The sequence below is a fragment of the Tachyglossus aculeatus genome, chromosome 24 (assembly GCF_015852505.1).
Source record: "Tachyglossus aculeatus isolate mTacAcu1 chromosome 24, mTacAcu1.pri, whole genome shotgun sequence".
Lineage (NCBI taxonomy): Eukaryota > Metazoa > Chordata > Mammalia > Monotremata > Tachyglossidae > Tachyglossus > Tachyglossus aculeatus.
The window spans coordinates 23,458,193-23,485,635 of NC_052089.1; the positions used below are offsets into that span (position 1 = coordinate 23,458,193).

General features: G+C 46.6%; 1 long non-coding RNA gene and 1 other non-coding gene across 2 annotated transcripts in view; one reads left to right on the forward strand and one right to left on the reverse strand.

Annotated features, from left to right (window-relative positions):
• Positions 1 to 27,443, forward strand: part of LOC119945276 — a 91,061-nt gene that overhangs the window by 37,354 nt on the left and 26,264 nt on the right. Inside the window, exon 2 of the long non-coding RNA XR_005456162.1 lies at positions 25,272 to 25,388. This is a non-coding gene — a long non-coding RNA (uncharacterized LOC119945276). The remainder of the gene's footprint in view (positions 1 to 25,271; positions 25,389 to 27,443) is intronic.
• On the reverse strand, positions 11,681 to 11,818 carry LOC119945312. The gene has a single exon (XR_005456183.1). It is a non-coding gene; the product is annotated as a small nucleolar RNA SNORA7 (small nucleolar RNA).

The following is a 27,443-nucleotide window of genomic DNA, read 5'->3' on the forward strand; positions in this document are numbered from 1 at the left end:
ACTTATTATGTGCAATGCACTGCTCTAAGCGCTGGGGAGGTTACAAGGTGATCAGGTTGTCCCACAGGGGGCTCACAGTCTTAATCCCCATTTTACAAATGAGGGAACTGAAGCACAGAGAATAATAATAATAATGGCATTTATTAAGTGCTTACTATGTGCAAAGCACTGTTCTAAGCACTGGGGAGGTTACAAGGTGATCAGGTTGTCCAAATGGGGGGCTAACAGTCTTAATCCCCATTTTACAGATGAGATAACTGAGGCCCGGAGAAGTTAAGTGACTTGCCCAAAGTCACACAGCTGACGATTGGCAGAGGCAGGATTTGAACCCCTGACCTCTGACTCCAAAGCCCAGGCTCTTTCCACTGAGCCACGCTGCTCCTCTTGAGGTTTTTCTCGACACTCCCCAAGGCCGCAGTGCTGAAATGAGACCAGGGATTACTTTCTTGGAGCGTGCCAATCTTTTGGCAGAAGAGGTCATTTTTCTTGCTGCATTGCAAGATTTGCAATCAGTTCAAGATGTCTTAAGAAAGCTTCTTTTCACGGAGGTTAAATCACATCCTACAGAGTGCTGAGAAACTTGGTTTCCAGCCTGACTCTTTTGTGCTTCCCGTTTAAAGGGGTAATAGTAGTAGTGGTGGTGGGACTACTACTACTAATAATGATGGCATTTGTTAAGCGCTTACTATGTGCAAAGCACTATTTTAAGCGCTGGGGAGGATACAAGGTGATTAAGTTGTCCCACGGGGGGGCTCACAGTCTTAATCCCCATTTTACAGATGAAGTAACTGAGGCCCAGAGAAGTGAAGTGACTTGCCCAAAGTCACACAGCTGACAGTTGGCGGAGCCGGGATTTGAACCCACGACCTCTGCCTCCAAAGCCCGTGCTCTTTCCACTGAGCCACGCTGCTTCTCCCATCCTCCTTTTGAGCCCATTTCTGCTTTCATTCCAAGCAACTTCCTGTGGTAACAGTTTATATTTGTTTGATTCCCCCATTTCCCCTCCCACATCCAGGAGCCGTTTCCTTTTCTTCATCTTGAACCTCCCAACTTCGACTTCCCAACAAGTGACCTCTTGTCCTAGTTTTGTGAGGTTTCCATTTCAGTGGTGTTTATTGTATGCTTACCGCGTGCAGTACACTCTATCGAGCTTGGGCGAGTACAGTTCAACTGGTAGACAGGATCCTGGGATTTGGCAAACAGCCATTCCATATTGATCCTGTCCCCGGCCTTTAAGATTTTGTCTGTTTCAGTCCTAATTTCTCTCAGCCTTCATCTGTCTTTGAAGGAGAATCCTAATCTTTCCAGCACATAGAAGAACTGTTTGCCCAGCCAGGACTAGAAGCCTGCTGCCTTCTCCCCGGCTCCTTCCCCAACAAAGGCTCACATCCTATCCCTCCGCCAAATCAAACTCGGGGGGAGGAGATCCACCATTCATTCAATCGTATTTATTAAGCGCTTACTGTGTGCAGAGCACTGTACTGAGCACTTCCAGTTTGCTAACTTGGGAAGCAGCTTCACCTGGTGGAAAGAGCACTAGCCTGGGAGTCAAAGGACATGGGTTCTAAACCCGGCTCTGCCTCACATCTACTGTTTGACCTTGGGCAAGTCACTTAACTTCTCTATGCCTCAGTTCATTCAATCGTATTTATTGAGCGCTTACTTTGTGCAGAGCACTGTACTAAGCGCTTGGGAAGTACAAGTTGGCAATGTATAGAGACGGTCCCTACCCAACAGCAGGCTCACAGTCTAGACAGAGATAGATTAGATAGATTAGATTGATTGATGATCGATAGGTGATAGATTAGATAGGTAGATGATAGATAAGATAGATGAGATAGATTAGATAGATGATAGAATAGATAGGTAGATAAGACCGACAGAGACAGATGAGATAGCTAGAGATAGATTAGATAGATAAAGATTAAAGTGGGGAATGAGTGTGAGCCCCATGTGGGACAGGGACTGTGTCCAACCGGTTACTTGTATCTACCCCAGCACTTAGAACAATGCTTAGCACATAGTAAGCATAGAGCACGTCACTATTATTATCGTTATTCCTCAACAGAAATCTAGACACTCCAACCTGCAAAGGGAAAGCAAATGAAATTAAAACCCATGAGCACTTTAATCTCCTTTCTTCTGAAAACTGGAACCTCAGTGGGAGAATGCCAGCAAATGTCCCCCTGCCCATTCGAGCTGGGGCCATCTGGGCAGACTGGGCAGAGCAGGATGTCTTGGTAGTTGGGCCGCAGGTCTGAGAAGCTGGACAGGCAGGAGACCTGGGGTGTGGCCCTGCTCTGCTTTAAACCTGCTGCGATCTCGGGAAATCAATCGATCGATGGTATCTTTGAACGCTACCTATCTGCTAAGCGACTGGGGGAGAACAATAAGATAGAGTCGAAAGACATGTTCTTGGCCCACAAGGAGCTTTCTGTCTAGAGACAGCTTACCCTCTTAACTTCTCTGGGCTTCCATTTACTGCACCAAACTGGAGGTGGTGGAGTTCCTAGACCCTAGCTTGGACATGGGATTAGCAGCTGCATCATGCAGGGAATAATGAGGGTTCTAAGTGTGAAAGATTTAGCCAGGGCCTAACCCACTGCCACTCACAATCCCGTGCGGCTATCTTGCTGGTCTCTCCCTTCCTTCTGGTCCCCTTCCCTCTCTCCCTAATCCTGATGTTGCCTAACCTGTCATAGCGAGGCCCAATTTGTTGACGGTATTGGACAGAGGGGAGAATCTGGGTGGCTTCATTGGCTTCCCCTCCTGTTTGCCTTCAGGCTCCAGCCCACATGCCGCCCTTTGACTCCCCCAAGATTTCCTCTCCTCCCTGATCTTTACCCCTTCATTCCCCCTGAGAATTACCCCCATCCTCCTCACCAGAGACATGTGGCCAGTTTGATGGTAAAGTACCGAAGGTGGAAAGGTGAACTTTAAAATAAAACTGAACAAGAAAAAGCCTCAAACCTCAAGAATGCTAGCTACATTCATCTATTGCCTTTTATGGTTTTTAAGGAGGTTGGAGCTCTTGAGGCATCTGGATGTTTTGGTTTTATTGGAACATCTGGGCATGCACGTCTCCCTAACAGCTTGATCAATGATTGGGCTGGGTGGTGGCAGGATACCTTGGGCACCTCAGGACTGGCATGGAGTCAGCTCACTCCCCAAGTACTCCCGGTGCTCTTTGCTGTGGCTTTACTGCACTAGGATTCCTTGCCTCGAGGTGCAGGTGGCACAGCACAGAAGAAACCATTGTCTGGAGCTGAGGTGACCCCACCTTCCTTCTGCTTCCTGCATCCCTTTTGTTGAACAGTTTGGAGATGAAAAGCACTGTAGGTAAATGTAGAAATTCGCTTAGCCCTCCTCATCCCAGGACTGGGCTGCTCCAGGCTACTCTGGGCCACTCTGAACAGCATGGCTTAGTGAATAGAGCACGGGCATGGAAGTGAGAGAGACGTGAGTTCCACTTGTGTGCTGTGTGACCTTGGGCGAGTCACATAACTTCTTTGTGCCTCAGTTACCCATCTGTAAAATGGAGATTTAGACTGTGAGCCCCATGTAGGATAGAGAAGGTGCCCAACCTGAGTTGCTTGTATCTACCCTGGCATTTAGAAGTGTTTGACAGCTAGGAAGCGCATAACAAATACCTTCATCATCTAAGCTACTCTTGGCTTCTCTGAGTTGCTCCATGTTATTCTAGCTACTCTGTGGGGAGGCTTTTCGAGTGTGTGTGTGTGTGTGTGTTTGTGTGTGTGTGTGTGTGTGTGTGTGTTTTGTGAGTGGAGGGAGATAAGCAACAGCCTTTCCCCAATCCAGGGAATTGTGGCTCAGAGAGGAAGCTGGTCTTTCCCCTGGCCCCTGAAAGACAGGGGGGCTGTTACTGGGTTGGGAACTGGCTGGTTGGAGCACAGTCAAGGCCCCTCACCGAACTTCCATTAATCGATTTGATCTACTAATCTATTTGATTCCATGCCTAGTGAGCATCCCCTCACAGTCTGGGATTCAATGCTCACACTACTCTCTCCTTCACAGCCCCCGAGAATTTCGACAAAGCGTACTGACGCTCCCTCCCGAGCCCTCTCATTGGCTCAGGCAATCAATTGATCTGATTTGGGGAGTGTCTACTTTGTGCAGAGGACTGTGCTGAGCCTTCTGAAATTCCCACCCACTTTGAGGGGCTGCAGGATCAGGGCTTAGCCAGCTGTTCTCGCGGTTGCTAGACCTAGGGGAAGGATGATTTCTGCACTTGAAACGATTAGTGGAATTTACAGGACACCAGGGTGTAATTAGCTCTGGAGGATGTTGGCTGAGATACCCGAGCAACATTCTTTTGTCACCTGTCAACTCACAGGCCGTGAGTTGCTCCAGGACGGCCCTGCCAAGCACGGATGGGTTCTCCCTGTGGCTTGTTCCTCACCCTGCTTTAGCTTCTCCCCCTCTTTGTTCCCCGAATGCTGCCCCTTCCCCCACTTCATGGTATTTAAGTGTCTATTACGTGCTAGTCACTGGACTAAGCGCTTGGGTACATCCAACCTAGTCAGAATGGACACAGTCCATGTCCCACATCGGGTTCACTGTCTAAATCCCCATTTTATAGATGATGTAATTGAAGCACACAGAAGCAAAGTGACTTGCCTGAGGTCACAAAGCAGACAAGTGGCAGATTAAAACCCAGGTCTACTGATTCCCAGGCTGGTGCTCTTTCCATTTGGCCACGCTGCTTCACTGCATGTGAGTCTGCCTCCTCAGGTACCTCAGGCCCTGCCTTTCTTGACTTAATTCTCAGTCCCCTGACTTCAGATGCCTCTTATGACTATTTCTGCTTGGCACCTCCCTCACACCCCATTTGGCCTGCTGATTTCTGTGTGTGAGTAGGGATGTGTGTGTGTGTGTGTGTGTGTGTGTGTGTGTGTGTGTGTGTATATGCCTTTGTCCCATGTGAGATTTAGGATTTAATTTGACTCACTGAGATCCCCAACTACAGTGGGAGTGTCTTCTTGGGTTTTCATTCATTCATTCAATTGTATTTATTGAGCGCTTATTGTGTAGAGAGCACTGTATTAAGCACTTGGGCAGTACAAGCACAAAACATGTGGACAGGTGCCAAATCGTCAGAACAAATATAATTAAAGTTAAATGCACATCATTAACAAAATAGAATAGTAAATATGTACAAGTAGAGTAATAAATCTGTACAAGCATATATACAGGTGCTATGGTGGGGGGAAGGAGGTAGGGTAGGGGGGATGGGGAGGAGGAGAGGGAAAAAGGGGGCTCTGTCTGAGGCTTGGCTAGGTGTAACAATCAATCAATCCATTATTGAGCTCTTATTTTATACAGAGCACTGTACTAAGTGCTTGGGGATAGTACAATGCAACAGTGTTGGTTGACACATTCCCTGCCCACAGTGAACTTACAGTGTAGAGGGGGAAATGGGGGCTTAGGAAAGGCTTTTTAGAGGAGATGAACCTTCAGTAAGGCTTTGAAGGTGGAGAGAATGAATGTCTGTCAAAATCAGAGACTTGGGGTTTTGAAGCCAATGGCTGGGGCCAGGGACTCGAGGGGATTTGTGGTTTTTGGAGACCCAAGCGATCGGGTGGGGGTTGTAGCCTGAGTGCTCATTGCATCTAGCAATTTTCACCTAGCTTCCCCTCAGCTCGCTTGGTTGTCTGCCTTCCAGCTTCTCTGGGAGGGGCCACTGTCTTTGGACCAGAAGAGCTATCTGACCATCTGGACTTATTTTCAGTTTGCAGGGCACTGTGGGTGTTTCTAAACCCGCACCAAAGTGACTTTATTCCCCGCGTTCTGATTGGCAAGCTGGGTGGTCAGTGACTTGCAGGGGCTGGTCCTCCTGTGTGAAAGAGGGGCGGGTGTGCGGGGATCCAATTCAGTGTCTGGGGATGGAAATTAGGCGGGGGAAATACTTTGGTGGTTAGTAATCTTTCAAAGGGAAGCAGAGGGATGGGTGAGGGCCCGTTACTGATGAGGCAGCACCCCCTCCACCCCCACACTCAGGGCCAGCAGGAGAAAGACCTGTGCCCAGGCAGATAGCTGGGGATTTGTTAAATTCTCAGGCTATTACACACAGCCGTAAATTTTTATGGAGTTTAGGGTGAAAGCCCAAATTTCTGGGGAGCCGCCTTTTTCAGTCGGCCAGTCATGAGCACTTGGGCGAAGCAAAGTTCCCCTTTTACAACCAAGCAAGCTTTCCAACCCAGCCACGCTGATCACCAGATGGGCATCTTTTTCCTGGGTGTTTTGGGGTTCCTGGGCCCCACTGCTTTGCACCCATGTTCCAGGACACGATGTCCTGGAACAGATGTCCTTTCCATCTGTAACTTTTTTGGGGGACAAAATTTAAAAAATTTACATTCCTAGTTTGTTCCAGGGCAAAGTGTTCTTCTAATTAAGGGATCGTAAAATAGATCATAAGTTCCCTGAGGACGGGGATCATGCCTACCAACTCCACTGCAGAGTTTCAAGAGCCTAGTTCAGTGCTCTGCATGCTGAAGGCAATCAGCAAATACTTATTGAAAAATTGATTGCTTGGAAAGAGCTCCTGGGAATCAGGAGACCTCCGCCATGTGCCCGCTGTGTGACCTTGGCCAAGTCACTTCTCTTTACTTCATTTTCCTCATCTGTTAAATGGGAATTTAATACCTGTTCATCCTATCGTCTTAGACTGAGAGCCCTATGTGGGACAGGGACTGTACCTGGTCTCTTCGGATTGCATCTATCCTGGTGTTTGGAACAGTGCTTACCAAATACATCAGTTATTACTACCATTATTATTAGAACAATCTCCGCTCTCCTTTGTTTTGGTTTCATTGCTCAAGATGAACCTGGGCAGAGTAAAGGAAGTTGTACTCTTCACTGGGCTTGGATCTGTTTAGGCACAGCCTGTTTCCTGATCCAAGCAGAGGAAATGAGTATACAGAGGGCTTCTCCCTCCCAATGGCTTCTGTGCACTAGGGTATTTCAGATTTTCTTATGGTTGATGAGGCTTCTAGCAGGGCTGGGGCATCAGTGTGTTTTCTTCACATGTTCAGGGGAACCCTCTCTGCCACGCATGGCTTGCCTCTTGGTCAGGGAACCCACAGGCCCGGAAGAGTAGAGAAATCCAGGGGAAAGAGATCCAGAAAAGTGTCTTGGTTAGAAAGGAAACAGGATTCACTGACAAAGCTACCATGTTGAACTGCAGCCCTAATTCTTTTTGCATAGACGGTAGCCTCCGACTTCCTTTCCGGATCACTTACCAGAGATCCTCTTGTTTGTTTCTTTTTAAAAAAAAATGCCAACAGGGCTGTAATCACCTCTGCCTGGTTTGTGTCCCACAGATGGAAATTTACAATTTCAGATGAATCAGGAGGAGTGATGGGGAAAGCAGTGGAATTTCAGAACCAGAACTCGCTCTAGGGTGGGACAGGTTTCTGAGGAAATGGTAGAAAATCTGAAAATTTTACTTTGCTTAGCCTCAGAAGTCTGCTGTTCTAAAAAAAAAAAAATAATGGAGCAGAAGGATTGTTCTGGTGAAGCTATCCCTGTGAAAACTCTTGAGGAATTTTCCCCTTTAACCTGATAATAGGATTTAAATAAAAAGATCCCAACCAATAAACCCAATTCAACAAGCATCACATAATTGGCATTCAGTGTTTATCTCAATCAGTGCTCCACCAACATTACAAATAGGGGATTTGTAGTGTATTATTTCTATATACTTGGTTTTGTGTATATAGTTAAGTAGGTACATAGTTAAGAGCTTAGCAAATACCATTATTATTATTAATAAACAAAAAATTGGCTAGATGTAGTCCCTTGTGAGACTCACCCGGATCGGAGTGTGATGTGCTTGCCCAAGATGGGATACCTGAGTTTCTACGACCTCATTCCAAGTGATCAGTCAAGAGTATCTTTTGAACACCTAATCAGTGCAGAGGGCTATACTTCTACTTCCCAAGCGCTCAGTACAGTGCTCTGCACACAGTAAGCGCTCAAATACAATTGAATGAATGAATATGGAGTGCTCAAAAAAGCACAGTAAAGATAGTGGACATGATCCCTGCCCTGAAGAGCTAGCAATCTTTGGATAGAGTCAGGGCTCTTTTTAATAGGCCTTTTCTTGATTATAATAATAATCATGGTATTAAGCGCTTACTTTGTGCCAGTCACTGGACTTAAACGCTGGGGAAGATACAAACAAATCGGGTTGGACACAGTCCCTGTCCCATTTGGGGCTCACAGTCCTAATCCCCATTTTACAGATGAGGTGACTGAGGCACAGAGAAGTGAAGTGACTTGCCCAAGGTCACACAGCAGATCAGTGTTGGAACCAGATTAGAACCCATGACCTCCTGATTCCCAGTCCCATGCTCTATTGACTATGCCTGCTTGGCCCACCAAAGTTTAATAATTAGTAATAATAATAGTTGTGGTATTTGTTAAGCACTTACTATGTGCCAGGCACTGTACTAAGCACTGGGGTAGATATATAGGTTGAACACAGTCCCTGTCCTGTAGGGGCCTGACAGTCTTAATCTCTATAATAATAATAATAACTATTATTATTATCGTATTTAAATCCTCTCCCCATCCCCCTGCCTTACCTCCTTCCCCTCCCCACAGCACCTGTATATATGTATATGTTTGTACAGATTTATTACTCTATTTATTTTACTTGTACATATTTATTCTGTTTATTTTATTTTGGTAATATGTTTTGTTTTGTTGTCTGTCTCCCCCTTCTAGACTGTGAACCCGCTGTTGGGTAGGGACCATCTCTATATGTTGCCAACTGGACTTCCCAAGCGCTTAGTCCAGTGCTCTGCACACAGTAAGTGCTCAATAAATACGATTGAATGAATGAATGCTTCCTATGTGCAATGCACTGTGCTAAGCCCCGGGGTTGGTAGAAATTAATCAAGTTGAACACAGTCCCTGTCCCACGTGGGGCTCACACTCTTAATCCCCTTTTTCCAGATGAGGTAAATGAGGCCCGGGGAAGGGAAGTGACTTGTCCAAGGTCACACAGCTGACAAGTGGCAGATCAGGGATTAGAACCCAGGTACTTCTGAATCCCAGTCCTGGGCTCTATCCACTAGACCACACTGCTTCTCTGTTTCTTCAGTGTGGTTCAGTGGAAAGAGCCTGGGCTTTGGAGTCAGAGGTAATGGGTTCAGATTCCGGCTCCGCCAATTGTCAGCTGTGTGACTCTGGGCAAGTCACTTCTCTGGGCCTCAGTGACCTCATCTGTAAAATGGGGATTAAGACTGTGAGCCCCCTGTGGGACAACCTGATCACCTTGTAACCTCTCCAGTGCTTAGAACAGTGCTTTGCACATAGTAAGCTCTTAATAAATGCCATCATCATCATTGCAGGGTCCTGCCAAGGTCAGCATCAAGGCCAACCAGACTCCACATTTCAACATGTCGGTTGCTTGGTTTCGGCCACTCTCCTTATCCGTCCCTGCCCTGTTTCCAGTACCACATCCTGCCTAAATGCCCTTCTTCTGAACTCAGCAGAGGCTCCTTAATCCCACCGCAGATCTAAGAAACCGGAGGTCAGCGAGGGGGTAGTTGTGCCTTGGCGCTATCTCCGTCACTTGGCCGGTGCGGTTTGGACTCCCGATCAGAAAACAGCCCAGCAGGGAAAAATTCACACGTCTGCGTGTGTTGTGTAGACTCCTCAGCACTTACAGTGTGGCTTTGCTCGGCCCCTTGTGGGTTCTGAGGTCACCAGAGTGACCTAATGCCTTCTCCTTTTTCCGCCCTACCTGTTTGATCTCCTGGAGTCTAGCTGTCACTGTACAGGCCCCTCAAAAGGCCAGGTTTCAAACCTCCCCCTGTCCCTGCAGATAAAAGAGGGTTCGTTGTGTTGGCAGGTGTGCATTTCTGGACCACAGAGCAAACTCGTTTTCTGCAGAGCTTTTCAAATGTTAATGCCCTGAGACCTCTCCGAGAGAGCCATCTCCCTCTGATTCATGTCAGATGTAATAAAGGCAAACAAGTCGCCCACAAGGGTTGCTTTTTAACTTTTGCTGTGAGGGCTCACAAAGGGGCTCGGCTCTCAACGACTGGTGTCAGATGCAATAAACATAATGAATCTCGGGGAACCCAGAGATGAAATGACTTAAAAGTGCAATTTCCCGTGGTTTCCGGCTCTCCGAATCCCCCTTGGTTTGAGGGGAGACGCACCCCGCCGGGCGGAGGTGGACAGAGACCACAGCGTTTCCTGCAGTAATAATAATACTTGTGGTATTGGTTCTGCATTTATTCTACTAGGCACTCGGGGTAGATAGAATGTAATCATATGGGACACCTTCCTTGTCCCATATGGGACTCACAGTCCAGCGGAGAGGGGGAAGAGGGAACAGGGAAATGGCACAGCCTAGTGGATAGAGCAGGGGCTTATGAGGCAGAAGGACCTGCGTTCTAATCCTGACTCTGTCTCTTATCTGCTGTGTGACCTTGAGCAAATCACTTACCTTCTCTGGGCCCGTTACCTCATCTGTACAATGGGGAATAAGACTGAGCTCCTTGTGGGACAAGGACTGTGTCCAACCTGCTATGCTAGTGCTTAGTACAGTGCCTGGCACATAGTAAGCACTTAAATACTATAAAAAGCCAGGTATCATATCCCCATTTTATCTAGGAGGCAACTGAGGCCCTTAAAAGTCAAATGACTTATCCAAGGTCACTCAGCAGGCAAGAGAGAGAGCCAGATTTAGAACCTGAGTCTCATAACTCCGAAGCCCAGGCTCTTTCCGCTAGAACATATTGCTTCTCTAAGCTTTTCCCTTCCCCCTCCCTTGCCAACTCCATCTCCAAGGGACCCAGTTGAGAACCTTGGCTATTTCAGAACCCCAAAGCTGGCAGTGCCAGGATTTTCCTTTTTGACTCTTAGTAGTATTTATTAAGCACCCAATGTACTAGACTGTAATAATAATAGTGATGGCATTTATTAAGCACTTACCATGTGCAAAGCACTGTTCTAAGCGCCGGGGAGGTTACAAGGTGATCAGGTTGTCCCACGTGGGGCTCACAGGCTTCATCCCTATTTTACAGATGAGGTCACTGAGGCGCAGAGAAGTTAAGTGGCATGCCCAAGGTCACACAGCAGACATGTAGCAGAGCCGGGATTTGAACCCATGACCTCTGACTCCAAAGCCCGGGCTCTTCCCACTGAGCCACGCTGCTTCTCTATGTAAGCTCTTTGTGGGCAGGTAATGTGTCTGTTTATTGCTCCACTAGACTCTCCCAAGCGCTTAGTACAGTGCTCTGCACAGAGTAAGTGCTCAATAAATATGATTGTAGTTAGCACTGGGGAAAATATATACGTTGGAATTAGACATTGTCCTTGTCCTTTGGGACTCACAATCTTGCAGCTTTGGGACAGTAATAGTAGCAGTAAAAGCAATAATAGTATTTATTTAGCACTCATCAAGTACAGTGCCCTGTATTTGTCTTATGTTGTTGTTGTCTCCGACCCATAGCGACGCTATGCACACGTCTCTCCCAGAACATCCCACTCTCCAACTGCAATTGTTCTGGTAGTGTATCCATACAGTTTTCTTTCTACAAAATATGGAAGTGGTTCACCATTGCCTTCCTCCAAGCAGTAACTCAAGTTTCCACCCTTGACTCTCTCCCACGCTGCTGCTGCCCAGCACAGGTGAGTTTTGACTTGTAGCAGATGGCCTTCCACTCGCTAGCCACTGCCCAAGGTAGGAATGGAATCGGTAGTCCTCTGCTTGACTCTCCCTCTCGTAGAAGAGACTGGTAAAGGACTGGAAACTCTCCAGGTACCATCCTGAGAGGGGGAACCCTGTATTAAGTGCTTGGAAAGCACCAAAGTGACATGTGTTCCCTGCCCAAGAGGGGCTTACATTCTAATGGGGGAGAAAGGTAGAAAATGCCTAAAAATAGATTAGAATAAATAACTGAATTGAATAAGCCTACTTAGCTAGGTCCTGAGTGTGGGTATAAAAATGTGTATTTGTGTCTAGATGGCATTCATATTGGAAGAAGACATCACTGATGAGTATATGTGTGGCTGACAAGGCCACTGTAGGATCTGTATTCTGTGTCGCCACGTTGTGTATGCAAAAAGGCTGCCCCTTGTCATGGTGTCTTCTCTGACTTTTGCAGCGATGAAGTAGAGAAGTGCTAGAGGTGGCTGATGGGTTTAGATGAGTTGGGTTTCTGGGAAGTGATCAGGGAAGGCTTGTGGGAGGAGGTGGAATTCAGGAAGGCTTTTGCCATGGGGTCAGCTGGGGTGCTCCGGGTGTGGGGAGCAAAAGGACTCTTCGGTTCTTTTGTTGAAGGTGCACCTTTCAGGACCCTCTGTGGCCCTCAGGCAGCCCTGACTCTTGGGGGCTGCCAGACAGCTGGGAGTCCCTGTTTTGGAATGGTTGGGGCTTAGCTTGTTTCTAGTATAGACCCGGCCAGGAGGGCCCACCTAGGCACAGACCCTAAAGGGGGCAGGAGGGGAGGAGGCACAGACAGCAAACTTGTGAAGCAGGAGGCCCAGGCCATCCAGAATGCACAATAAAAATGCCGGCCAACCCCGTGGTGGATTTCCTCTGATGCAGGGCGAGCTGGGTCGAGAAACAGAATCCAACTGTGCCTTCCATCCTTTGCCTTTCTCCCTGTAGCCAATGATGTAGTTGGTTTATAAACAGGACACTCATTTTTAAACTCTTACTTTCCGTTAGACCGTAAGTTTCTTGAGAGCAGAGATTGTGCCTACTTTATTGGGCTCTCCTGACTGCTTAGTAAAGTGCTCTGCACCAAGTGCTCAATTGATACCATTGACTGATATTTACTGATAAAATCTCCTCATTAAGCAATCCACCTATTCCTTGGCAGGTTAACCAATCAATCAGTACTATTTATTGAGCACTTACTTCAGGCAGTGCTTGGGAGAGTACAGTACAATGGAGTTGGAGTTGATGTAAACATTCCCTGCACACAAGGAGTTTGTAGCCTAGAGGTTGGATGAACAGGGCTCCCTTCTGGGACTCTTGGGCATGGGGATTACTATTTGTTAACTATGACTGCCATTTTGAAGAGCTGCTTGTGTTTGACATTAGTAGTCTGTTCTTTGAGTTACTCCATTCCATTCACCCAACCGTGGAGTCACTATGGCTCTGGTGATGATGATGATGGTATTTGGTAAGCACTTATAATGTGCCAAGCACTGTTCTAAATTCTGGGGTAGATACAAGGTAATCAGGTTGTCCCACAGACTTAATCCCCATTTTACAGATGAGGTAACTGAGGCACAGAGAAGCTAAGTGATGTGCCCAGGGTCACACAGCTGACAGGTGGTGAAGCCGGGATTAGAATCCACCACTTCTGACTCCCAAGCCTATGTGCTTTCCACTAAGCCACGCTGCTTCTCTACTGGACCTTCAGACACGCATGCTGTGTCACGTGTAACACTGGGCACACAGGTGCAATGTAATGATGTCGCATGGTCCGTTTTGTGGAAGCTGTTCATTATGTTCAGAATACCTGACCCTCTCTTATGTGCTCCAGAGCTTCTGTAATCCCCTCATTCATTCATTCAATCGTATTTATTGAACACTTACTGTGTGCAGAGCACTGTACTAAGCACTTGGGAAGTACATGTTGGCAACATATAGAAATGGTCCCTACCCAACAGCGGGCTCACAGTCTAGAAGTCTTGAATTCCCTCCAAATTCCCTTTTATACACCAGCACCATCTCTGGGCTACAGCCCTTGGCTCGCCACTGGCCGAGACCGAGGCCGGGCTCTGAAAATTAAAAATACGAAATCTAATGCTGCCCGGTACCGTTTCCATACTGGGCAGGGCGGCTGAAACACGGGCTGTCCAGTGTGAAACCTGACAAATAGCTACCTTGTCCTGCAACGGTAATTGTTGCAATGATTCATTGAACGGAGTCAGTTAAAATAGAGCCACATTGAGGGGGTGGGATTCATTTCACCCCTTCCTGGTGAGGTCGTCTTAGGGCAGACTTCCTTAGGCTACATCTGTCTCTCCGAACCTTCGCTCATGTCACCGAGGGGCATGTTTTAAACACCTACTTAGGGATGCATTGTTAGCAGGAAGCTTAGAGCAACGATTCCTTCTGGCCGGACGTATATATCAGGGGATGTAATTAACCCTGATCACCCATCAGAACCATTTGACTCATATATAATAATTTGGTCGGTCTATGTAATGCAATTTCTTTAAAATTAACCAACTGATAGTGACCAAAATGGGATATTTGTCTAGTAGTCCTACACGCCCATCTATTTCTCTGAATCCCTTATTGACAGCAAATGAATAGTGGATGCTGTAATAGATCATAGTGAAAGTATTACTCATAGTTTGTAATTTGTATTTCAGCTGCTCTGAGCTTTTAGGGAACCATGTATACTAAATCTATGTGCTGGCAATGGTGTTCATTAGAGGGGGAAAAAAGAAAAAACTATCTTCTGGATTCATTTAGTCCTGTCAACTAACTACCTCAGCCATGAAGAGCCCAGCCAGAAGCCAAACTGAAGGGCATGTACTGGGGTGTGGAACTGTTCTGTCGTTTGGAAAATGTGTCCTGGAATTACAAGAACTTGCTGCGTGACCAGATATAAAAGAGGAACAGAATGATCAGAGGCTGGTTTTGTGGCTGTGGCTTTGTACTTTAGAACATACCCAGAATTTCCCCCCAGCTGCTTAAAAAGCAAATGATGTTTTATAAAGGAAAACGATGTCATCCAAAGCTTTTATAGCCATCTGGAGCCAAATGCCAATGCTGAATTCCGCTACCTAGGCTTCACGCGGCCCAAAGCCGTAGACAATGACAAAGAGATAGAAAATAGTTAAGAAGGCTAGTGTGTTCTCTGAGGGTCTGAAGTAACATCAACCTGAAGGTCTGCAAATTTAGTTGTTTGAAGTGTCCACCTTTTCTGTCAGTGAGGTCTGGACTTTCTATAGGTGCCACATTTCGCATCTGGGGATGTTTCTTCAAGTGTCACCTATTGCCTTGGTAGAACCCAAGCTCCTTGTGGGCAGGGACCCTGTCCCATCTTTGTGCTGTATTTTCTTATGCATTTAGTACATTGCCGGGCATCCAGTACGTGCTCACTAAATATTCTCTTACAAAGGGTCATTTCAACAGTGAGTGCTTGGAACTAGAGCCATCCTGGAGAATACTACTAATTGTGATATTTGTTAAGCCCTGACTATGGCAAGCACTGTACTAAGCGCTGGGGTAGATAAGCGAATCAGGTCAGACACATTTTCTGTCCCACATGGGACTCTTATTATGAGTAGGAGGGAAAACAGGTATTGAATCCCTACTTTACAGTTGAGAAAACAGAGGCATGGAGAAGTTGAATGACTTGCCCAAGGTCACTCAGCAGGCAAATGGGAGAGCTAGGATTAAACCCAGATCCTTCGACTCTCAGGCCCGGGCTCTTTCCACCAGCCATGAAACCCTGATCAAAACGTCAGTCAGAGCAGTTGCACAAAGTGAAGAGTGTCGATGTCTATTACAGGCAGGTGAAATTTTGCAACAGCGTACATTCACGGGTGTGTGTGCTCTTGGGCCTTTTTGGTGTTCAAAACTGATGCTTTCTGTGGTGAATTTCTCCCCTCTCCTTGGCCCCAAATTAGGTACCTCAAACCAGAAACTGCCTCTGCTCATTTGACTCACCAGTGGCTGCCATTTTTAGGGCTTCATCCCTGGGTTTCCCTCTGAACTGTGGTGGAAAGAACCCTCCCTGCTGGAGGTGTCGTGTCTTCTCTTGTCCACCCAAGATTTCTCAGCAGAAGGGGAAGAAAAAAGCAGTGGGGCAGGCCAGAACCCGCCCTCTCAGTTTGAGTTTCTGTCTGGAGCAACCACAGGCTCTCCACTCACCCCAGGCTGCTTCACCTCATGGGTATTCTGAAGCTCTTGTCCACTGGCCATGCTCAGAAGTTCTCGGAGAAACCCTACTGGAAATGGGTCAGGGTGTTCTTCTCTTCCCTTCCCTCTCCCCACGCCAAATTTGACGCTTCGTTGCAACTCAGCACGGAGCGATTTTTATGAGGAGAGCTCAGCGAGGCAGCTGAGGGCAATGGTGGTGGAATGGGGGTTGGGCGAGGGAGTGGTGGCCCGGGCTGCTTACTATTAATCTCTCCACTGCAAGTGGAACAGAGCAGCTGGAATTAGGAAAAATAGACAGAAAAGTTGCAAAGTGTGTCCTTTGTTCCCAAAGCGCCCAAGCTGTTTTTCTAATAACAGCAGGAAATATTTAGAAAAATTCAGGGCATTTCCAAACATCTGACTCCTCAGCTGGGTAAAAATACAATCTAAGTATTTCCTTTCAAATCTGCATCACTTTCTGATTAGTCAGGGCTTTTGAAGTATGAATTTCCTTTTCAGAAATGTTTTATATTACAGCTGTTCCCCCCCCTCCTTTAAGTGACCCAATTACATTTCTCTTTCTTCAGGATGGAAAATTTCATGTTATTGGTTTAAAGCTAGGTCTTTGGGCTGCAGCAGCAGATATTTGATTTTCCTCTCTTATCACTTTGGGGTTTGACTTTCTTTTTGGTCCACCACTAGGTTTTAAGTTCCCCAGTTAGATTGCAAGCTTCTACCAACTCCAGGGTAGAAGCAGCATGGGCTAATGGCTAGAGCATGGGCCTGGATAATCCCAGCTCTGCCACTTGTCTGCTGTGTGACCTTGGGCAAGTCAATGCACATATCTGTGCCTCCATTTCCTCATCTGAAAAATGGGGATTAAGACTGTGCAACCCGTGTGGGACAGGGACTGTGTCCAGCCTGATGAGCTTGTATCTACCCGAGGGCTTAGTACAATGCCTGGCACATAGTAAGCGCTTAACAAATGCCACAATTGTTATTATTACTTTCCCAAAACTTTGTTCAGTGCCCTGCGTGTGGTAATTACTCAAATACCACCGATCAATTTATTTGATCATCTCAAGAGGTGAAACGTAGGGAACGGATAGGTTTGGTTGTTGAAATCAGTCCATCAATCAGTAGACTATAAAAAGCATGACTTCCTATGCCACCCACTATATGAAGCTCTTGGGAGAGTACAGTGTAGTAAAGAGGGTCCTCTAGACTGTAAGCTCCTTGCGGGCAGGGAAGCTGTCTACCAAGTGTATTATATTGTATTCCCTCAAATGCTTAATAAAGTGCTCTGCATACAGTAAGTGTCGCTGATGGAATGGTTGATCCCAATCCTCAAGGAGCTTAGCGTCTAGACTGTGCAAACTCCTGTATTATGCACTGGGGAGAGTATGATAGTTAGTTGGTACAATATCTGTCTTAAAGAGTTGCTAGTCTAGGCCTCGTGTATTTCTGTGACCTCAGCCCCTTCACTTCTCTTTTTCAAAAGCTTTTATTTCTACAAAGCACATTCACACCCATGGTTCCATCTTATCCTCACAGCATCCCTGTGAAGTAGGGAGAAGTTGGTTTCATTCTTCCCACTCGACAGATGAAAAAACCAAGGTCCAGAGAGGTGAGATGACCCACCTACGATCACACAGCCGGACCAGGACCGAGCTGGGACTCAAACCCAGGCCCCCCTGACTTCCATTCCCAAGATTTTTCCACTGGGCCGCAAAGCTCCCATCTCGTGTCCCTTCTGTGGGCTGGAGACACACACCATTCCCATTTCCCTCGCTCCACGAGGGCCAGAGCACATCTGGAGGCCCCAGTTGCAGCCGCTCTGATGATTTAGCACCCGAGTCATTTTTCTTTATCTGACGGTATCAGTGCGAGCTCAGTCCAATGCGTTCGCCCCCAGTATATTTCCAAGGCAAGCTCTTTAACAGATTATGGGGCTTATTTCATAACTTAGAAATGTTCCAATATTTATGGAGAAACAATTGCTCGGGGAAGGAGTGGCCAAGTGCTTTTGGATTTACTGTGCTGGGGAAGCTGCAGCCCACAGACCTTTTAAAAGGAAATCATTTATGGAGACAGCCTTCTGCCTGTCATTCTCTCAGGTCAGATCGTCTACTGTTTCAGCAAACATCACTAGGCCTCTCCCAAATCCAGTGCCCACGGTGTCCGTCCTCGGCGGTATCAACTGAGCACTTACTGTGTTGAAATTCACACATGGAGGGCATTCATCCAGGGGGAGTGGGTGAGAGGTCATCTTCTGACTGTCCCAGGGGCCGCCACCCATTGATCTTCTCTGCCCCTCTTGGCATCTCTGTCATCTGTGGTTCAGTGCGAGGACCTTTGCTGGGGGCAGAAGGGATAGGGAGGCAGAGTTTCAGTAGGGTGGCTGCCCACGTGGCCTGAAGGGTGGAGCTGTATGGAGAGAAGTCAAGAGAGAACTTCCAAAGTGACAAAACTCTCAGCTCCCGATTCGAGGGAGTGTTTCACGCCAAAAGAAATTTTTAAAGACCATTTCCCTTATCTGGAGAGGAATCAGCATTGAGTGATAGATCTACTGCTTGAAAAGCAACATCCTGCGTTGTAGCTGTAAAGAAGGGTAGGGTGGGTGGGATGGTGAGGGGAAAGCAGGGTGGTGGGTGTGTTTTTTTTGTCTAGCCATGTACCTTAGATTTGAAAATATGGTTCATGTGCTGGTTGGTGGCTGTTATGTCCCCAATATAAGCAACACCAGATGTGGCAGGTGGTTCTGTAGTTTTTCCCCCAACGTAGTCCTCTTCCTCCTCACTAATAACAGCACTGACTGAGTGCCTCCTGTGTGCACACGAATAACCTGGAGGTTTGGAACAAAAAGAGTTGGAGAAGACCCAATCCCTGTCCTTGAAAGCCATAATCCAAAGGCAAAACTCTCCCTTGAATTCTCTGCTCCATCATGTTTCTTTCAGCCTCTCTGTGTGCTGGTCACTGTACTAAGTGCTTGGGAACATACAGTAGAAATTAGATGCAGTTCCTGCCCTTGAGTAGTCGACAATACATCGGGTTATGGTAGAACTTGAAATTGTGGTGGAGGGACAACAGTTGTTCAATCAATTTTACAGAGCACTTGCCGTGTGCAGAGCACTGTACTAAGTCTTCTAGAGAGTGCAGTTCAAATTGGTAGGCATATTCTCTACCCACAAGGGGCTTACAGTCCAGAGACATTCAGTAAATTGGGGTATTTACTGAGCCCTTACCTTGTGCAGTGTACCGTGCTGAGCATTTGTGAGAGTATATTGGAGTTAATGGACATTAACCCTGCCTTCAAGGAGATTATAATCTACTGGTGGGGGTTTAGTGTAGGTAGATGGGGAGGAATAGAAAAAGGGGGAACCAAGTCTTGCCTTCCTGAACTAAGAGAGGCTTTGCTTCTGCAGCTGCTCAGGGTAAGAAAGGGTCCATGGAGCTGGAGCAGGAAGGAAGGACTTGGTAATAACAGCAGAATTTAAGGACTTACTATGTGCCAAGCTCTGGGATAGATATACTGGGGAAGCATTATTTATTTATTTTATTTTATGGCATTTGTTTAGCACTTATGTGTCAAACACTATTCTAAGATCTGGGGTAGGTACAAGTTAATTAGGATGGACACAGCGCCTATCCCACATGAGGCTCACAGTCTTAAGTATGAGGGAGAACAGGTGTTGAATACCCATTTTCCAGACAGAGAAGTCAAATGACTTGCCCAAGGTAGCACAGCAACCATTTGGCAGAGCAATTGGCACAGCAGGGATTAGAACTCAGGTCAGTTGACTCTCTTTTCAGTAGGCCACACTGCTTCTCATAATGACCCAGTGGAAGAATGATCCCATGATGGTCACAGCCTAGGGGAAGGGAAAATGGATATATAATCCCCCTTGTTCACATGAGAAAATGGAGGCCCAGAGAAGTTTGATTGATTGATTGATTAAGTGACTTGCCCTAGGCCACACAACAGGCAAGTGGTGGAGCCAGGATTAGAAACTGAGTGTCCTGAGTCCCAGGCCCTGACTCTTTCCTCTAGGCTGGGCAACTTCCTCTCACCTTTCAGTGACTATCAGGGAGAAGGAGCGAGGGAGGACAGAAGGAAATAGGAGAAAGTAGGAGGGAGAGAAACAAGGAGGGAGGGAGAAAGGGAACATTCTGTTTCTAAGGAATCTGGGAGAGGGAAGCAGGATCTGGAGGCTGTCCCAGGTACTGGGCAGATGTGGATGAGACCCTCGGGGGAAGCGGACAGAGGAAAACTTTCCGCTTGCCAACAAGCTCCCGCCACTGCCAGAGGTGTACGGTTGCAAAATTTGGGCTGATTGAGCTCCAACTCGGGTGCTGTCAGCTCACCGCCAGCCCTGAGGTAAAGCCGCTTGTGGCCGCATCCGCTTGTTGGTAAGCAGAAAGGCCCAGCGCTGCAAAACCTGATGCCCAGCGGAGGTCTGGTGGTCAGAACCCGGGCCTGCGCTCGTCCTGGCCGAGGCAGGGGCTGAGATGGGTGGGGGACAAATGGGTGGCGGGGGGTCCTGGCTGTGTGAGGGCAGAAGTCCATGCCTTCCGGCCAGTTCTGCTGAACACTTATGGGAAAGGTTTGCAGGTGGGGCCCTGCAGTTCCCCTGCCTGTTTACTCTTTCCCTGTGACCCAGTGGTAGAGGAGGCTCTGGAAACAGTTTGTAGGTGACTCCTCCCTCATGGATGACCCCAGAACGAGATGGGGGAGTATTTTGAGGAAAGGGGAGAGAGGGGACAGAGGAAGTTATGTAGGCTGAAAGGAGGGCCCACAGGAATCATCATCAATTGTATTTATTGAGCGCTTACTATGTGCAGAGCACTGTACTAAGCGCTTGGGAAGTACAAATTGGCAACATATAGAGACAGTCCCTACCCAACAGTGGGCTCACAGTCTAAAAGGGGAAGACAGAAGCTTGTATCTACCCCAGTGCTTAGAATAGTGCTTGCCACATAGTAAGCACTTAACAAGTATCATTATTATTAGGACGATGATGACTATGATTATACTGCTGCTGCTGATGGCGATTCATTCATTCAATCGTATTTATTGAGCACTTACTGTGTGCAGAGCACTGTACTAAGCTCTTGGGATGTACAAGTTGGCAACATATAGAGACGGTCCCTACCCAACAATGGGCTCCGTAATGATAATGATGATGATGGTATTTAAGTGCTCACTATGTGCTAGCACTGTTTGAAACGCTGAACAATGATGAGTAAACTGAAGAAAACCCAAGATAATCAGTAAAACATAAGTTCTTGTTTTGTGATTGTGCCTTTTAAATAAATTGTTGGAAAGTTATCCAGTGACCTTTTAGGGGTGCTCCTTCTTACGAAGATCAGTTGGACTCTAGAGAAGCAGCGTGGCTCAGTGGAAAGAGCACGGTTTTGGAGTCAGAGGTCATGGGTTCAAATCCCAGCTCCTCCAGTTGACAGCTGTGTGACTTTGGGCAAGTCACTTCACTTCTCTGGGCCTCAGTTACCTCATTTGTAAAATGGGGATGAAGACTGTGAGCCCCATGTGGGACAACCTGATTATCTTGTATCTACCCCAGCGCTTAGAACAGTGCTTTACACATAGTAAGGGCTTAATAAATGCCGTCATTACTATTATTATTATTATGAAGATGCTGAGGAAGGTGATGAAGGTGATACTGCTGACAGGAACAGTGATAATGATGATGACCACAATCCTGACAAAATATAAACATGATTCAGAGCTTGGAGGAAAAGGAATTTTTTGCTTCTGACTTTAGGATCATGAAAAATGGTTCATCATTCAACATTCATTATTCATTCAGAATTTATTGAGTGGGTCCCTGAGTTCATCATCATCACCAATTTACTGAGCTCCCATGGGCAGTGGGCTGGTGCTTGGAGTTTTCAGGACTTTGACTGTGACTCGCTTTGCAATGATCAGATCCTCAGTGAAGGACCTATAGAAATCAGCTGCCCTGAAAACATCTCTTTCTCTAAAGAAGTACACGAATAATGGTTGTAATGTACATGATATTTACTTAGATATATGACTAACACATGGAACACAGATGATTTCCATATGGGACTCCCATATTTATTAGGTACTTTGAGCAAAGATCGCCAAGAGAATTACTGTCCTGAAAATGAAATAACAGGAGTTAACATCCAAGAGTCTCTGCAGAATCTCGTAGTTTGACTTTGATCCTTTTGTTTGGATTCATGAATCATTTTGGTGCTTCGCAGCATTCAAGGGCCTCTAAAAAAAAGATGAAATAGGATGTTCAGAGAATCAAATATTCCCCAAGTCGCCAAGAATCAGAACAAAATATGGGCTCATAAGAGAGAATGCTAGATTGGAAAGAATGGTATTGTCTTTGCCAAGAGATTCTGATTGTCTGGTGTTTCTAGATGGTATGATTTCATGGTCTCCTTGCTCTCCTCATCCTTCCCCCTTGCAGGCTGGTGACAGGGTGGCTGCTAATTAAGAAATGACTTCTCTTTAACCCACAAGGATAGTTAGAGCTCAGAGAGGAGGGGGCTTCTACTGGCACAAGAAACTCAGCAACCTACAGACCCTCCAGGTCCGTCCCCACCTCCAAAGATGCTGGCAATAGCAGGAACCTGCTCTGGACAGGGTTGGGTCTTTTCTCTCTCACCACCAACCCTGGCTCTTTTCATTTGCAAAAGGCCATTATTCTCCTCTCCTTCAAAGCCTCATTAAAATCCCAACTCCTTCAAGAGGGTCTTGGCTTAGTGGCAAGAGCACTCTACTTCCCTGGGCCTTAGTTACCTCATCTGTAAAATGGGGATTAAGACTGGCAGCCCCACGTGGGACATGGACTATGTCCAACGCGATTAAGCTAGTATCTACCCCAGGTCTTAGTACAGTGCCTGACACACAGCAGGTAAGTGGCTGGGGGCCGGGGAGCAGGGGAAGAGATTAGGTCTGGAAAAAGCGGGTTGAATTCCCTAACTCCAGACTCCCTGCCATGGTCTTTGGAAGGTCATTAAGGAACCTGGGCTTTTTTGCTCCAAAGGGATGTCAAACTGAATCTGAGGTGGTGGAAAAAGCAATGGAAAATCCGCTCCTTGGAAATTGTGTTTTGAAACAGTATTTGTTAAGTGTTTACCATACATTAGGCACTATCCTTAGCACTGGGGTAGATATAAACTAGTTGGGCTGGACACAGTCTCACAGTCTTAATCCCCATTTTATAGATGAGGTAACTGAAGCACTAAGAAGTGAATTGACTTGCCCAAGGTCACACAGCAGAAAAGTGGCCGAGGTGGGATTCCAACCCAGCCCAGGCTCGGCTCTATCCATTAGGCAACACTGTCCCAAGCGTTTCCCCGGCTGCCCCATCCTGAGCATGGTATTTCCTTGAATTTTTAATGATCAACAGGTTTCAGCATTATATTTCAGCCTGGTTTTGCGTTTGTCTTTGATATGGACACAGGCCATCATAAAGTAAGACCAGAAATCACGCCCTTATTAGGTCAGATCCCAGTCTAGCCAGCCCAGTATTCTCTCTCTTCAGCTGGTCTGTCAGACCATCTAGCAACCCTACCTTTCCCCTCTACAATCCTTACCTTGCCTCTCTATTATGGACCACCTATCCAGGAACTTACCCAAACTCCTTGTGAACCTAGTGATATTTTCCGTCTCCTCCACTTCCCGTGGTAACAAATTCCATATGCTTAACCGCCCACTGGGTGAAGAAGTGTAGAAGTGTTTCCTTTTGTTCGTTTTCAACTTACCGCTTTCCATCTTTTGGGTGAGTCCCCTCATCCTGGGGGGGTGGGATACGGGGAACATTTCCCTCACGTTCACAGGGATGGAACTAAGAGGACAGCTAAGGGGCTGTGTTGGGGTTGGAGACAGCCATAACTTTATGCCCAACATGTTCTAACATCACCAGGGGCTTACCTCCTTCTCTTCCTCACGGCACCTGTATATATGTATATATGTTTGTACATATTTATTACTCTATTTTACTTGTACATATCTATTCTATTTTGTTAGTATGTTTGGCTTTGTTCTCTGTCTCCCCCTTTTAGACTGTGAGCCCACTGTTGGGTAGGGACTGTCTCTATGTTGCCAACTTGTACTTCCCAAGCGCTTAGTACAGTGCTCTGCACACAGTAAGCACTCAATAAATACAATTGATTGATTCTATGGGTTCAGAAGGTTTTGCCCAACCAGTAGTTTTGCAATAGAGTCAATAGCAGAAATGAAACAACATCCAATGGTTAGACTTTGAGTCTGGGTGTCAGAAGGACCTGTGTTCTAATTTTGGCTTGGCCACTCGTCCGCTGTGTGACCTTGGGCAAGTCGCTTCATTGTTCTGTGCCTCAGTTTCTTATTGGTAAAACGGGGATTAAGACTGGGAGTCCCATGTGGGACAGGGACTGTGTCCAACCTGATTAGCTTTTATCAACACCAGTGCGTAGAACGGTGCCTGGCACATAATAGGCACTGAGTAAATACCATTTTTTAAAAGTAACAGATTCGTGAAGAAGAACGGCTAGAGATGGGTCTTTAACGAGCTGGATGTATTCCAGAATGCTGATATCCCCATTACTTCCATGTTGGAGTTGCATAATCAAACATGTAGACATGCATCAAATACCATGGTGTACATCAAACACATATAATAATAGCATTTATTGAGCACTTACTATGCACAAAGCACTGTTCTAAGCGCTGGGGAGGTTACAAGGTGATCAGGTTGTCCCACGGGGGGCTCACAGTCTTAATCCCCATTTTACAGATGAGGTCACTGAGGCACAGAGAAGTTAAGCGAGTTGCCCAAAGTCACACAGCTGACAATTGGCAGAGCTGGGATTTGAACCCCTGACCTCTGGCTCCAAAGCCTGTACTGTTTCCACTGAGCTACACTGCTTCTCATTACATCTAACATCTCTATACATCTAACCCATTTTCAAACATGTCCACTAAACACATTCTAGACTGTTTCAGCTCTTTATGGCAGGGAATGTGTCTACCAACTCTGTCGTATTATCAATTTCCCAAGTGCTTAGCACAGTGCTCTCCACACAGTAAGGGCTCAATAAATATGATTGATTCACAGAACATATGCACATTAACCAGTACACTGAACACATATAGAGAAGCAGCGCGGCTTAATGGAAAGAGCAAGGGCTTGTTCTTGTTCTATGTTTGCAGACACTTGGTAATGATTGAGCCATGAGGAATAACATCATCTGATTTGCACTAAGGGCTCCATCAGGAATTAAAGAACTTTTTTTCCCCCCCCAATAAGCAAAGCCTGGTTTTTGGTGGGTGGGCTAGTGGTTTTCAGGTGACTGTTGAGTTTCTCTGTCTGGAGGGAGACAATTATTCACTGTTCTTTCGTTTCGCTGTTTTCAGAGGAGAATCAAGTTCCAAGATGGTGTGGGAGGAATCCGAGATCCAGGAGAATGATGGGAATTGGACCAAAATCAAGGGATTGGCCTAGATTTGACTCACTGGATACGTCAAACTGTGGTAGGTTGTTCCAAAAATGTGGAATTTCCCAGTATCTTCATTCAGGAAGTGATACATTTGTGACAACTGAGGTTATATTTGTCTTGTTAATTCCCTTTCTAGCCATTGCTTTATATAATCTGTTGCTTCATTAGCAATGCTGTAAATGCCATCTGCCCCAAACATGGACTCTGTGAGTTCAGGTGGAGGGAGAGAGTTGATTAGGAGCTATTCTTTACTGGCAGGCACACTCAGTATGAAATTTGAGCATTTCTATGTTCTTTCTGTTTCTATGTGCTTTTCTGGTCTGAGGTGAAAGGGATGGCCGTTTTACAGATTAAAGGGGAAGGGCCACAAAAATAGGCCAAGCGACGTCCTCAAGTTTTTATAAACCCAAGGACAGTGGTCTGAAAAGTGGAGGTCACGTTTGGTTGTTTTCTAAATGAATCTCATGAATGAACACATGTTTGTGCCAATGTGCAAAATTCAATCTATACTTCATGCTGCTGCCCGGATTATCTTTGTGCAGAAACACTCCGGGCATTTTACTCCCCTCCTCAAAAATCTCCAGCGGCTACCAGTCAACGTACACATCAGGCAAAAACTCCTCACTCTCGGTGGTTCAAGGCTGCCCATCCCCTCGCCCCCTCCTACCTCACCTCCTTTCTCTCCTTCTCCAGCCCATCCCGCACCCTCCGCTCCTGTGCCGCTGCTCACCTCCTCACTGGGCCTTGTTCTCGCCTGCCCCGCCGTCGACCCCCGGCCCACGTCACCCTGGCATGTCTGCTGCTAAGATTGTCACATCACAATGATGATGATAATAATAATAATAATAATAATGTTATTTGTTAAGCGCTCACTATGTGCCAAGCACTGTTCTAAGTGTTGGGGGGGATACAAGGTAATCAAGGTTGTCCCATGTGGAGCTCACAATCTTCATCCCCATTTTACAGATGAGGAAACTGAGGTACAGAGAAGTGACTTGCCTAAAGTCACACAGCTGATAAGCGGAGGAGCCAGGATTAGAACCCATGACCTCTGACTCCCAAGCCCGGTCTCTTTCCACTGAGCCACGCTGCTTCCCTAATCTATAATCTATACCTATATCTTTGCAGGCCTTCTCTATTCCTCCCTCCCCTGACTGCCTTCCTCGGGAACATCATTCCTTAGGAAATAACATTTCAGAATCCCAGCAGATGACCACATCTGGGTCCTTAACGCTGCCAAGCCTTAGTCCCGAGAGATCAGTTCCCCCTGTTGTTACTCTCCCGTAGCTTCCAGAGCGGCTCTTTGAAATTTAACCAGCTCCAGGAGAAATGGGGCTCCCTTTGTCTTATGTCTGCAGTGGGAGAGAACTGTGGAATAGAAGGGAACTGAAAGAGTTGGCTTATTTTGAAACTGCCACTCTACCCTTCCTACTTCGACGGCAGGGAATGACATCAATTGGAGGGGGCGGTCAGAGGGATGGCTGAATTCGTGCATCATCCTTTTGGGTGAGTGAGAGGAGGAGGGCCAGCATTAGGGAAGGAAGGATTTTCTTGAAGGAAGTTCAGGTGACTGGCTACTATTATCCGGCCACTAATGGGTGTGGAGAGGTGATAAGGAGGTAACCAGATATCAAGGAAAGCAGGATTGAGTGCTAAGTACCCAGTTGCTTTTATATGACGGAGGCATTGTGATGGACTGGGATGGATTCTTTTCTCTGTTAATTTTTAATCAGCTTAAAATTTTTCACGGGGCATTTGACTCCTTTCTTTCTTCCTCCCCTTTCCCTCACCTTGAAGTCCTCTTGACCTTGAATGTCAGGGGGAGCCCACTCTGCTTCCTAGAGAAGCAGTGTGGCTTAGTGGAAAGAGACCAGGCTTGGGAGTTAGAGGTCGTGGGTTCTAATCCTAGCACCACCACTTATCAGCTGTGTGACTTTGGGCAAGTCACGTAACTTCTCTGTGCCTGTTACCTTATCTGTAAAATGGGGATTAAGACTGTGAGCTCCACATGGGACAACCTGATTACCTTGTATCAACCCCAGTATTTAGAACAGTGCTTGGCACATAGTAAGCACTTAACAAATACTAC